Source organism: Anopheles merus, chromosome 2L (assembly GCF_017562075.2).
Source record: "Anopheles merus strain MAF chromosome 2L, AmerM5.1, whole genome shotgun sequence".
Taxonomy (NCBI): Eukaryota; Metazoa; Arthropoda; class Insecta; order Diptera; family Culicidae; genus Anopheles; species Anopheles merus.
The window spans coordinates 17,580,410-17,592,338 of record NC_054083.1 but is presented as its reverse complement, the minus strand read 5'-3'; the positions used below and the strand labels follow the sequence as shown (position 1 = coordinate 17,592,338).

The 11,929-nt window shown below is 41.0% G+C and overlaps 1 pseudogene; it reads left to right on the top strand.

Moving 5' to 3' along the window:
- Positions 1–10,125: 10,125 nt before the first annotated feature.
- Positions 10,126–11,390, top strand: LOC121592265 (annotated as a pseudogene).
- Positions 11,391–11,929: the final 539 nt, after the last annotated feature.

Sequence of the window (11,929 nt, the reverse complement as noted above, 5' to 3'; positions counted from 1 at the left end):
CTTGTTGTTGTTTTGAAATTTGTGAAGTCTTTGTGGAGTTCGTAGTTAGGCACAAACATTGTCCGGAACTAAACGTCTCTAGATTTCGTTCCAGATGTCGTTTTCCCAAGTTATGATCGTCCCTTTAACTTCTCTACATGGTGGACACTCTAACACGTTGATAATATTGATATGAATGTCCCAAAATGGTCAAATTATTTTAAATTGTTTCTGCGCTACAAATACTTGACATGAACGACGGTCTTGTGTACTTGGAAGAACATTCAAGATACATTAGATTTATGAGAGAAAAATAAGTTTGTGCGTAATTGGTAGTGAGTTTTTATCGCGTTAGGCCTTGAGGACCTTGAGCTATAATCCAATTATTTCCAATTAAATAATTTTCAAAAAATTCAATTGCCCTGTCGTGGTGTCTAGCCCAACCGTTGGTCACTGTATATGTGCACTCACATGTGGCTGATACCGAACACCAATGAAATCAATGGCTACGTTGATGCTGAGGCGAGGGGGGCCAATGATGATGATGCTGCTGATGATGGTGACGATACGTTTCACCGGTAGTATTCGATGATTCGTTTGCCTTCTCGTATTCATCGCTTGCTTTCTCCACACACAAACGATCTCGCTACTAGACGATTATCACCCAGTCACCCCGTTGCCGCTACATCTGCCACCCACCGCACAGAGGCACAACGTTCGCCTTTCCGGAAAATTCCCCCCCGAAAACTAGTCTCATCCACCCACACACATATGCACATACGAAGCGGGCGCGCGAGAGATAGAGATGTTGTGAAAGAGATCCGTTCTCTGGCCCGATGGTGAAACTGAACCGAAACACACAGAGAGATAAAATTGTTAGAATGTTACACATTTGTCGAGGTGAAAAGAATGAGGGGATAATATGATGATACTCTCCGCCACCTTTTCTTCTCTTTTCCCTTCTCTGCTTCATGCGCTTTCTTCATACATTTACCAAAACGCACACATACACATACAAACACCCACACAAATAGACAAACTCACCGGTCCAACTCAGGGGGATGCCAAATGTAGCCGCTGGTGATGCTATCCTACTCGTGCGTTCATTATGTACAGCGTGGAGCGTTTATCGGGAATTCGTTGGTAAAATTTTATAAGATGGATAAGATGCGGAACTTGCGATTGGAGCTGCTTAGCAGGGTTGTTTGCAATTTGGTGAAGTGTTGTATTTTTGGCCGACCGAACCCTTGGATGAGCAGCGCATTAATCCTGGCTTACGGTGTTTGTTCCGGTTCGTATCCGGAAGGATGTTTACAATTGTTATTACAGCAGCAATTGTTTTAGCAATTGTTGCGTAAGATTTTATTGAAGCAAGAAACGACGTTGAAGGGCTAAACAGAATCTCGGCTCATTTTTAGATATTTAGAGTTCATCATAGATCTTTTGATCTCTTGCTATTGAGGAAACGTTCATTGAAATTCGGTGTTGTTAATTTGATTTCGTAAATTCTAATGCTCAACAGGTAGATAATAGATATCTACAAGAAACAAATTAATACATATGTTTCTATAAAACATTGTTAATTGAAATTGTTAAACGTATAAATATGTTAACATAAAAACATACATCATTATAAATGAATTGAGGTAATAAATTGAAATTTTTTTTAACAAAATACAAATTTATTTGTGTAGTTTACCAAAAACTTAAATTTATGAACAAAAAAGGTGTTTAAGTTTAAACTACTAAAACTTTCAACAAATGTACAGAGTTTGGCAAAAAATATAGCAAAAAACCTAGAAATAAAAAATAATAAAATAAAAATAAGAACTACAACACAAGAGAAAGTGCGCCCCAAACCAATCTGGGTTAAAAAAAAAGAGAAGAAAGGTTCAATGATTTTTTCAAAAGAAAACGAAAACAAACACCAGTCTCATCCAGTGCGGTGCCAGGTCGTGCGGTAAGATATTCCAAATTTCGTTACCTTGCATTATTGACTCCGCTAGAAATTGTGAGTCCCCGTAGTGTTATGTACCGACGGGTCGGTCCTTGCTGCCGTACGTATGTATGTATGTATGTACACAACGGACGATTCGATAGATTGAGTTGAAGTTCTGCTGGGTATGGAGGATAGCGTCCCGAACGGACCGGCCGATAGAACCAACACACGAAACGGTACGAACGGTTAGAGGAAGATTTTTGGAATGGCGGGAGATTTGGAGATGAATGCTCACAGACCAAATACGACCTAGTGTCAGCTCTCGAGCCAAGCGGCAAGTGGGAAGAGGTATGCAAGGAACAGATCAACCCTACCGTCCTACAGACCAACCGACCGACCGACCGACCGACCGACCGACAGGAGAGCAGACCAGGAAACCTTCCGCATCTACCCGTATGTGTGTGCGCGTGTGTGTGCACAACCATCAAGATGTCGACATTATGTATCCATTTATCTATACGCGCTCTCGGTGTGCCTGTGTGTATGCTATGCTGGTACAACTGCGGACCCCGGACGAGCGAACAACAGCAGAACTGGAGGAGAGACAGAGAAGAAGATCAGAAATTTCACACATCCCACACGTACGGACGACAGACAGATAGAGCTTGCCGGACTCCGGTCCGCTTTTGGATACTGGTCCGCCCCAATTCCTCCCTATCTTCACCACTCCCCCCTCCTCCCCATCGCCAAAAAGGGTAAGCTTTCCAAACAAAACTTACCACTCAAGAGCCTTAGCAAACTGTGGCGAAAGGGACACGGTGGCTGGTGAAAAGATTGCTGCGTGAATTTGGCCTACGGCAAACACTGAGCGAGGCCAGACCATTTGATGATAGCCACTGCGGAGAGCACAACGAATGATAAGAAAAAACGCTTGAAATTCCTCAGCCCACTATCTGCCATCCGTCCTCGCAGCAACTCGCAGAAAGAAAGGATTAAAGACAGCGGTGGGGAAAACATCACGCACACGGAAGCGATTCCTCGATGGGACGGAATGGGCCCGTTGATAAGGAGGGCACGGACGGAATGAGCGTTGACGAGCAGGAAGGTGCGGCTAACTATATTTGCCAAGCATTATGCACTATGGATTAAAAGTATCTGCGCCGTTGGCCGAGTGACGAGCGAACAAATAGATTTCGTGCCTTGTGTGCCTAGTGTGGCCAGCTCCGTGCACCACTCGGCTTCGCTAGCATTCCGGCACCTGGTTGGCAAATAGTTCATTTGGTCTCCAAATCGGCAGCCGTCCATCACACCAAAGGGATACGCTAGGAGACGGTTCGTCGTCAGCCGTTTGTTTGTTTGTGCGCCTACCCTTATACCCAACACACATGGCGCGAACCGAAGGGGTGAGATGGGTCCCATTGCAATACACAGGCTCACACATAAGCCTTGGGCGCCCCTATGTATTCTGCTAATTTGTCCCGTTTGTTTGTGTGTGGGTGTGTGTGGATCCACCAGGAGAGCATTAGCAAACGTGAGGCATCATTTCGGCCGAGTACGTGTACATGGATCCCGTTGTCTTCATTCCAGCGGTGCGTTCCACCGCAAGACACCGATCCACCGATAAGAAACTCTGGCTATCGATACCATATAATTCGTTGACACTTCCTTTCGCCTTTCTTCCCTTTGCGCTCATCGGGCGCTTATTGCTTATTTTCGGTACAGCAACAGTATCCCCCAAAACGGCGGGGAAGAGATGGGGATGATTGTTATTAATGGTCGAGAAAAATCACCACCAATTATCGCTCGCAGTCGTTGGTGCTCACGTACGAGGGTTGGGAGTTTACGCTCTTCTCCTCGCTGGTAGCGTTTTGGTACTGGATGGTAGATTATAATAAGCATGAACAATAAGGGATGGCAGTTTGCTAACCAGTTGCTTGTTTCGCCAGGGATGCGGGATCGGCGCCAGTCGGAGGAATACGAAAATGATACCGCTAAAAGTTTATTGTTAACGCGAATTTGATAATAATTTTCAGATCATCATCAACGGTGTGCTTCCAATAAAGGTTGATGGTGACAAAATAAAATAACTATGTGTGATGCGTCAGAAAACTATACAAAAAAGTATGAAAAGCCGTAATTGAATTATTTAAAAAATCTATTACTCTCGCTGTGGCAGGGAAATCCGATCGTCTGTTTGATAAAAGGATAGACTTATACTATAGAGGACGTTGCTGCATTCCTATCGTCATTTTCATGACTAAATACAAATTTCGCTGTTGTAGTATGGTTAAAAATATGTTAAAAATGTCATATAATAAAAGAAATATTATTTTTGTGAGATATGAGTATGATAAAAATATGGAAGCAATTGAATGTTCCCCGCGAGTCGAATTGTCCGTGACTATCTTTTTTTTTAAGCATAAGACTGTAACTTATAACAAACATTGATAATTGATCAACCATCAGTTGTTCGACTTACACAAAGAATTATATTTTAGTTATTTGTACTGAATTATATTATTTGTATTTGTACTGAAAATTAAATTCTTTCGTCAAATCGTTCCTCTCTTGGCCTTACTAAAGAGCCAAATATGGCCTAGATCAAAATGTCTTTACGAACTCAATTTCTTATGTCGTGCAAAACAAAGGTTTATGCAACATTCTGAGTGGTTGAAAAATTGCCACAATGAAAGTGATTTTCCAAAACTATTGCTATGTATTGTAATTTAACTAAATACTAGCTGGCATCGCGAAAGAAATGGTTTAAAATTAACAGTCGTTAAAAATTAACCAGAGTCGTTAAAAATTACTAGAATTTGGCATCGCAAACGCATTGAGTTCATTTGTTAATTTTAACGACTGGTCCTATGCCGTCGTTAAACAAACGATTGTCAAGAGCAGCGGTCGGCAAACTTTTGAGACAAAGGGCCAACTTTAGTAAATGATCTAAAGCCGTGGGCCAAGAGAATGTGGTTTTTCTATTATTGTGATTTAATTAGAACATTTAATTAGAAAATTTTAGAAACAAAATAATTGGTTAATGATATCAAGCAATCCGATTGTTATTACAGGGTTTACCTAGCCAATCGAGCGTCGTCAAAGCGTTATCGGTCGCCGTAAATACTTTTTCGGGCGACGTAAACCCTCAATTGGGCATTGTGATTTCTATTCGGGCCTTTTGAAGTTTGTGGTCGTCGTGTATACCCGTTTCGGCATTTTGGTCGCCAACATCTTGGCACTATTATGCAACAATCAAAGCATCGAAAGAAATCCCAGATTCATTTTTGAGGTTCCAAAAGAAGCTGAAATGAAGACAGAGGGACAAGTGGCTACATTACTGCGTTAGCTGGATCGGGAGATCGATGCAACCCACCAAAAAGTAAAATCCCAAATAGCCAGCTCGTACTTTATAGCTGATTTAGGGCTGTTTAACGAAAAATCGTTCCGATGTCGTACTTTGTGGCTGATAAAGAGATAGACGGTACATTGCGGAACTATGGAGCTTTTTAACAGGCACATGGTACTCTTTGGAACTTTGCGTCTGATTAGCACTATGTGTAGGGTTCATGATGGAACTTGAAGGCTTGTTAAGAAAGCGTACTGAACTTGGTGGAACTTTATAGCTTTTTAATGCATGACATCGGTACAAGGTGGCTCTTATCAAAGTGTCAAAGACGGACGCCGGCAATAATCTCATTGCTGCTGCACAAGTTAGATTAGTTCTTTGAAGAAGGGATTTTGAGGAAGTGATTATGACATTTCGTATAGTTTATGAATATTAATGATGAATATTGGTGATCGTGGTTGCGTCTCTAATTATCGTGGCATATCTATTCATCGGCGTTCAGCAAAGTCTTTGAATCTGTTATTCGTTTACCTCTAATGAAATGGTGAAATCGTGGATCATTCCAAATCAACATGGCTCTATGGCTGGCCGCTCCACCACTACTAATCTTATGGAATTTGTTCCTCAGCACTCTCAAATCTGGACTCTGGCATGCAGGTTGATGTGTGTATACCGATTCCAAAGCTGCGTTTGATAAAATCCCCCATTCTCTGCTCATTGCTAAATTCAAGAAACTTGGCTTCACTCCTTTCTTTCTTGAATGGCTACAATCATTTCTATCGGATCGTTTTTGCTGTGTTAAATTGAATAACGGTGTTTTCTTATGAGTTTCATTGTTCGTCGGGGTACTCAGGGTAGTTGTCTTGAGTCCTTTACTTTTTATTTTATTGTCAATGATGTGTGCTCTGTTCTTCCATCCGATTCCTTCCTTATGTTTGCAGATGATTTAAAAATATTTTGTCCTATCACTGACTCTAATTCATGTGTCTCTCTTCAATGTCTGTTAGACTCCTTCTCCTTTTGGTTCTGCTAACTTTCTTTCCCTGTGTATCGATAAATGTGCTTGTATATCTTTCTCTCGGAGCTTAAATGTGTTGTCTCATAATTATTCACTAAACCTGTTGTATTAAATCGTGTTAATGTCATTCGTGATCTTGGGGTTCGCCTTGATGCAAAGCTGCCATTCAATCATCATATTGAGCGTACCATTAACCATGCCAATAGTGTACTAGGAATGATTTGTGCTATGGCCAATGATGTGCGTTACCCTATATGCCTTAAAGCCTTTTCTGTAGCTTAGTCCGCCCTATTTTAGAATATGCTAGCATTGTGTGGTGCCCAGTCAGCTCGGTATGGATTGAAAGGGTTGAAAGTGTTCAAAGCAGATTCACCCATATTGCCATCAGGCGTCTTTTGGGCAAACAGGTGCTTCTCTTCCCCCTTATGAAGTCGCCGTATGCTTGGTTTGATGACCCTGCATGATCGTCGCTCTGCTTCTCAAGCTTTGCTTATCAGTGGTTTGTTCGAACGAGATTGATTGTCCTTCACTACTAACAGAATACCGCTGTACGCGCTGCTCGTTTCTTCGACGCCGCGATTTCCTTCAAATCCCGTCGAGAAGAACGCTTTATGGCACAATGTCCGTTTTTCGATCCCTCCATCGCTTCAACAGTGCCTCTGGTGTTTGATTTTCATATTCCCCCTCAATCCTTCGCCCCCTTTCCTTAGTTCTTTGACTCCCTTTTTGTTTTCCCATCCTAATTCTTTCATCTACTTGTGTTGGCTGTGTTACAAATGCGCTGTCTAGTATATGTTGTCTAGTTAGATTTAAGTATTGTTTGTTATCATTAATTTTAAGTTTTAGTCAGTAAGTTTCCCTATATTTACCCTGTGAGGCAGATATTTGTATCTAAATAAATAAATAAATAAATAAATAAATTAATTATTAAGATTTGAAAATATACACATATACACAAACAGAACAAATCCTGTCGTTTATTTCATCGATGACGCTTGCTTGAAAATAAAACACAAAGAAAAATAATCCCCGGCACCGTAGCATAAGGAAGCTGCTTAGGCGCTGTTTGAAAGACCCACATAGAACTTTGATGCTGTTTATCTACTGCAAAAGGCGAATTAGAGCAGCGATCTTTAGTGTGCCTAATGAGCTGCTTAAGCAATTCTGGCTATTTGGGAACCCACTAGGATCTTTGTATATTGTCCAACAAAAAAGTTTATATAGTTATTTCCAATTAACTTATTCAATTTAATTATTTAATTTATTCTCAGTAATGCATAGTTATAATACAGTGAATCCTCTTTTATTTGAGACCTCTCAATTTAAAAACCACTTCTTATTCGAATATTGTCACAGTCCCTTCATTTTCAGTACATGTGGATTTGTGAATTTCAGTGTCCTCTAATTTGGAAAACCTCTAAAATCTGTACCCATTATTTGTGTACGGTGTTGCCATGATTATTGAATGATGTATGCTCCAATCTACAATCGTGTTCAAAATTTCTATAACAAAAGTCAAGGTTGCATACTAAATGTTCTGTCTCCCAAGTGCCACAAATCCACTAAACGACCAATAAACGGTTCTAAACGACTCAGGCTATCAACCTAAATGGAATATAGAAAGACTTCGTTAGCAGACGGCAAATGACTCATGCATTCAAAAAAGCAAAAAGCTGGTGGCGCCATCTGTTTGTGGGATACCCAACCAGTGCGAGCTTCCTCGTTTGGAGAGCTTTCTCATTCCTTCTGTAATGTTGTATGGTTTTACAATGAAGTTATGCATCGTTAGAACTAGAACAGCGATACGATTATTTAAATACTAAACTTCAATGGAAACCACCAGCACTGAAGCAAATGAGATTAGAGTAATGGTCGTTGGTGTTGATATCCACGTATCTGACCACACAACCATTCATATAGATTTTAGCACGGGAAATTAGAAGGCAATATGAAGATGAAACTAGTCAAAACACATTGCAAGAAAAGGACAGCAATATAATGATGAGTTGTAATACGCCATCTATTGAGCAAACCAATGAAGCTATGGCGGTTTCGTTTTTTTTCTATGGATATTTGATTTTCCAGTCGTTTAAGCTTAATCTGGGGCGCTTGGGCTCTCTCTCTCTCTTGGTGCTGTTGAGAAATGACAGTTCAATGCAAAGGTGGCATTGCATTATGAGGAGGATATTAAAAAAAAAAAACGGTTGTAAAGTACATTGTCATAACAAAAACTCTGTAAATCATGACAAATTTTAAATGTTCTCATTGGAAAAACATGAAATTAATAAAAACTGGGTTTTTTTTTGTTATCAAAAAATAAGAAAATTTTCCAAAATCTAATCAAGAATTGGTGATAAAATACATCATTTGATTCATTATCCGTGTTATTCGCTTATCCGGATGTACATACATAAATGAACTAAACTGTACATACATGAACTAAATTCAATCAGAAATCATTATTATTCAAGTATATTTTGGCTGTAACCGTTCAAATAGACATAGAGCGACAAAATCCAAGGTATGGGAATGGCAAAACATTTGAAGTTTAAAAATCAATCAAATGTTGAGGGGAAAATACAGGTACAGTAGAACGTCGATTATCCGGGGGCGGATTAACCGTCGGGCGGCTTAACCGTGCGCATAAATGTGACAGCTGCTCAAACATGCGGCGAAAATTTGCAGCGATAGTCAAGTAGGCAACCAATTTTTGTGCAGCTCTGTAGTGTTTAGTGGTATTTTCGGAATTAATTTTTGTTCATAAACAGTTACTAAACCTATAGTTATTGATTAACATAATATTCTACTAACAATGTGAATTAATCATAAAACTAATGAATTTTACAATTTTATATGAATTTGACATTTCTTGTCCGATTATCCGTGCAAATCGATTAACCGGCAACCGTCCAGTTCCGAGCTGCCCGGATAATCGACGTTCTACTGTATTCTCCAATATACGCTATTCATACAGACCGGAAGCAATAGCGTATCTCAAATATTAGCGTAAGTCGAATTTCGAGGTTTTCAGTCAATTTATAGAAAATTTTCGTATAATTTACCACTAAAGGTGACTGGTTTTAGCCACTAAATTAGTTAGTTGATCTGATTTTAACTGAAGATTACAATTTTATACCTTGTAAAATGGTTTTTAAAATTCGACAAAAGAGGAATTTATTTTGAATTTGACATTCAATGTGTAAAATTAGTTCAATTTGCTCAAAAAACTGTCAAATTTAGAAAATAGCGTACATCGAAATCGCGTATATAGAGTATGGCGTATATCGGGGAATACCTGTATCCAAAATAGTTATGAATTTTATTATTTTTTGTTATGATATTATGGTCTAATAACGATGTTTTCACACCTTCTGCTTAGCATATTATACCAATTTTGTTTTGAGCTGTCATTTCTAAATAGCACGGATATTCGGAAAACTGGATAAAATGTACCCGGTTAAGTAGCGCGCCATGGAATGTTACTTTTCAATTTTCCTCTGAAGAAAAAAATCAAGGTTGCTCACCCCTGGCATTAACCTATTTGACATTTAGGCGTCAGTGTGTTGTTGACAGTGACTGACATCCAGAAAAATCGTGAGGCTCGATTTTATCAAAAGTATTGATGAATAGATCATAAACAATTTACAGCTTACGACGGAAAAGTGTTGCTCAACAGGCATTTAAATTTTCAGCAGGATTTCCTGATCCGACACAGCACACGGCAGGTAAATTGCGTCGTGCATCCCCTTCTCCCTCGGGTGGCAGCGCGGAAAGGTAAATGCAATGAGCAGTGCCGGATACACAAAACCGAATCGGATGGAAAGCGACCATCCAGTAATAAGAATGGCGATTGGACTTGTCCGGAGCCCGAGTAAGCAAACCCCCGATGGCAATTTATTATTCTCAAAGCACAATTGAAGACTATTTTGGGATCTAACGTTTTGGCCTTCTCCATGCACCCTTCCGTAAAATGGCTTGCGCCAAAACTGTGGTGTGGCAACGCGCCATTCGCACCACTGCATCGCACCGTCCGCCGTGATTAGTTGTAAGAATCTTATTTTGCCCGAAGAAACCAGTGTAACCGTTGCGGCAAGGAGCGTCCCAACAGCGGTTCAAAAAATGGATCCACGGCTAGCGACTCCGACGGGGGGCGGTAGCAGTAGCGCCGGGGTAAAAAGAAAGTTGGCACCGAAATCGGCAAGGCAGCTGCCGAGAAGTCGCGCGGTCTGTTCAGCGCCGAAGACTGGCAATGCAATAAATGCGCTAACGTGAATTGGGCTCGACGGCACACATGCAACATCTGCAGCGCTCCACGGTTTTGCGACGTGGAGGAACGGACGGGTAAGCATATATGAAGGCTAGGGAACGGATGAATGGAATCAAACTGTTTCGTCCGCTTGTGTGACCACTTTACAGGCTACGGAGGAGGCTATAACGATCGTGGCGTTGTCGAGTACAAGGATCGCGTCGAGTCTGACGATGAGTACGATGAATTTGGACGTCGGAAGAAACCCAAAGGAAAACCGAAGGAATCAAGCGCCCGTGCCGCACAACGACGGCGGAGCACCGATTCCGATGAGGAGGCAAGCCAGAGAAACAGTACGCGAAAAGAGCAACAGAAACGTAGACATCAGGACGAGGAGTCCGATGACGATGGTAACGAGGATGACGACGAGGATGAGGACGACGAAGACGAAGGCGATGAGGATCTTTCCAAGTATAATCTGTGGGGATCGGATGAGGAAACTGCTGCAAAGCCAGCATCTAAGATTTCAAACCCTGCCACCAACCACAGCAAGCAACAAACTTCTCACCACCGCTCACGATCAATTTCACGATCGAGGTCGCGCAGTCCAGATCGCAGCAGGCGGTCGAGTGATCAACGTTCTTCTTCAAAATCGACGCCTCGTCGACTAGTCACGGACGATCCGATTCCAAGCGCTCCAGTGCGTCCCGTCGCCATGGCCGGTCCAGATCACGGTCGTACTCACGCTCGCGGTCACGATCCCGCTCGCGATCTCCTCGATCCTATCGACGCAACAAGGACAGGCGACGTTGAGGCATCTCGTGTTGTGCTTGCTGTTTTGCAGAGCAAGGCTCAATATTGATGGTGAATAAATGTATAAATTTTAGAGCGAAATGTTGCTATGTTTGACGTAAGTGTCTTTTGTGTTCTTTAACAATGGCTTAAAGAATGAAATGTGCACAATAGTTGTTTCGAGCAAATCGAAATGCATCACAATTACACTAATTGTAACAACAAACAATAAAACAAAAATCAGCTTTTATTAACTGAATGTTCCCAAAGCAATCGTATACTCGCTGTTTCATTGTTTGCCGCTAGCACCAAACAATTGCTTTACACTACTATGTATTGATTTAACACAACATCCCTTCCACATGTCCCAGCTTTATCCTACGATACCTCATCGGAAATTATACTGTCTCAAGGCAGATTAGAGAGAATTTAAAGGCGCTTAGGAATAAATGCTTATTTGTAAATGTTGTTTTTTTGCGAAATCTATCGCTTAGAAAAATAATTACTATGGTTTTGCTCCTCACTACAAGCTGTCGCTCGTTGTAAAAGAATTAGCCATTATTTTCGAAGATTGAATCATTGATTGGCCGAAAAGGGGAACACTGAATC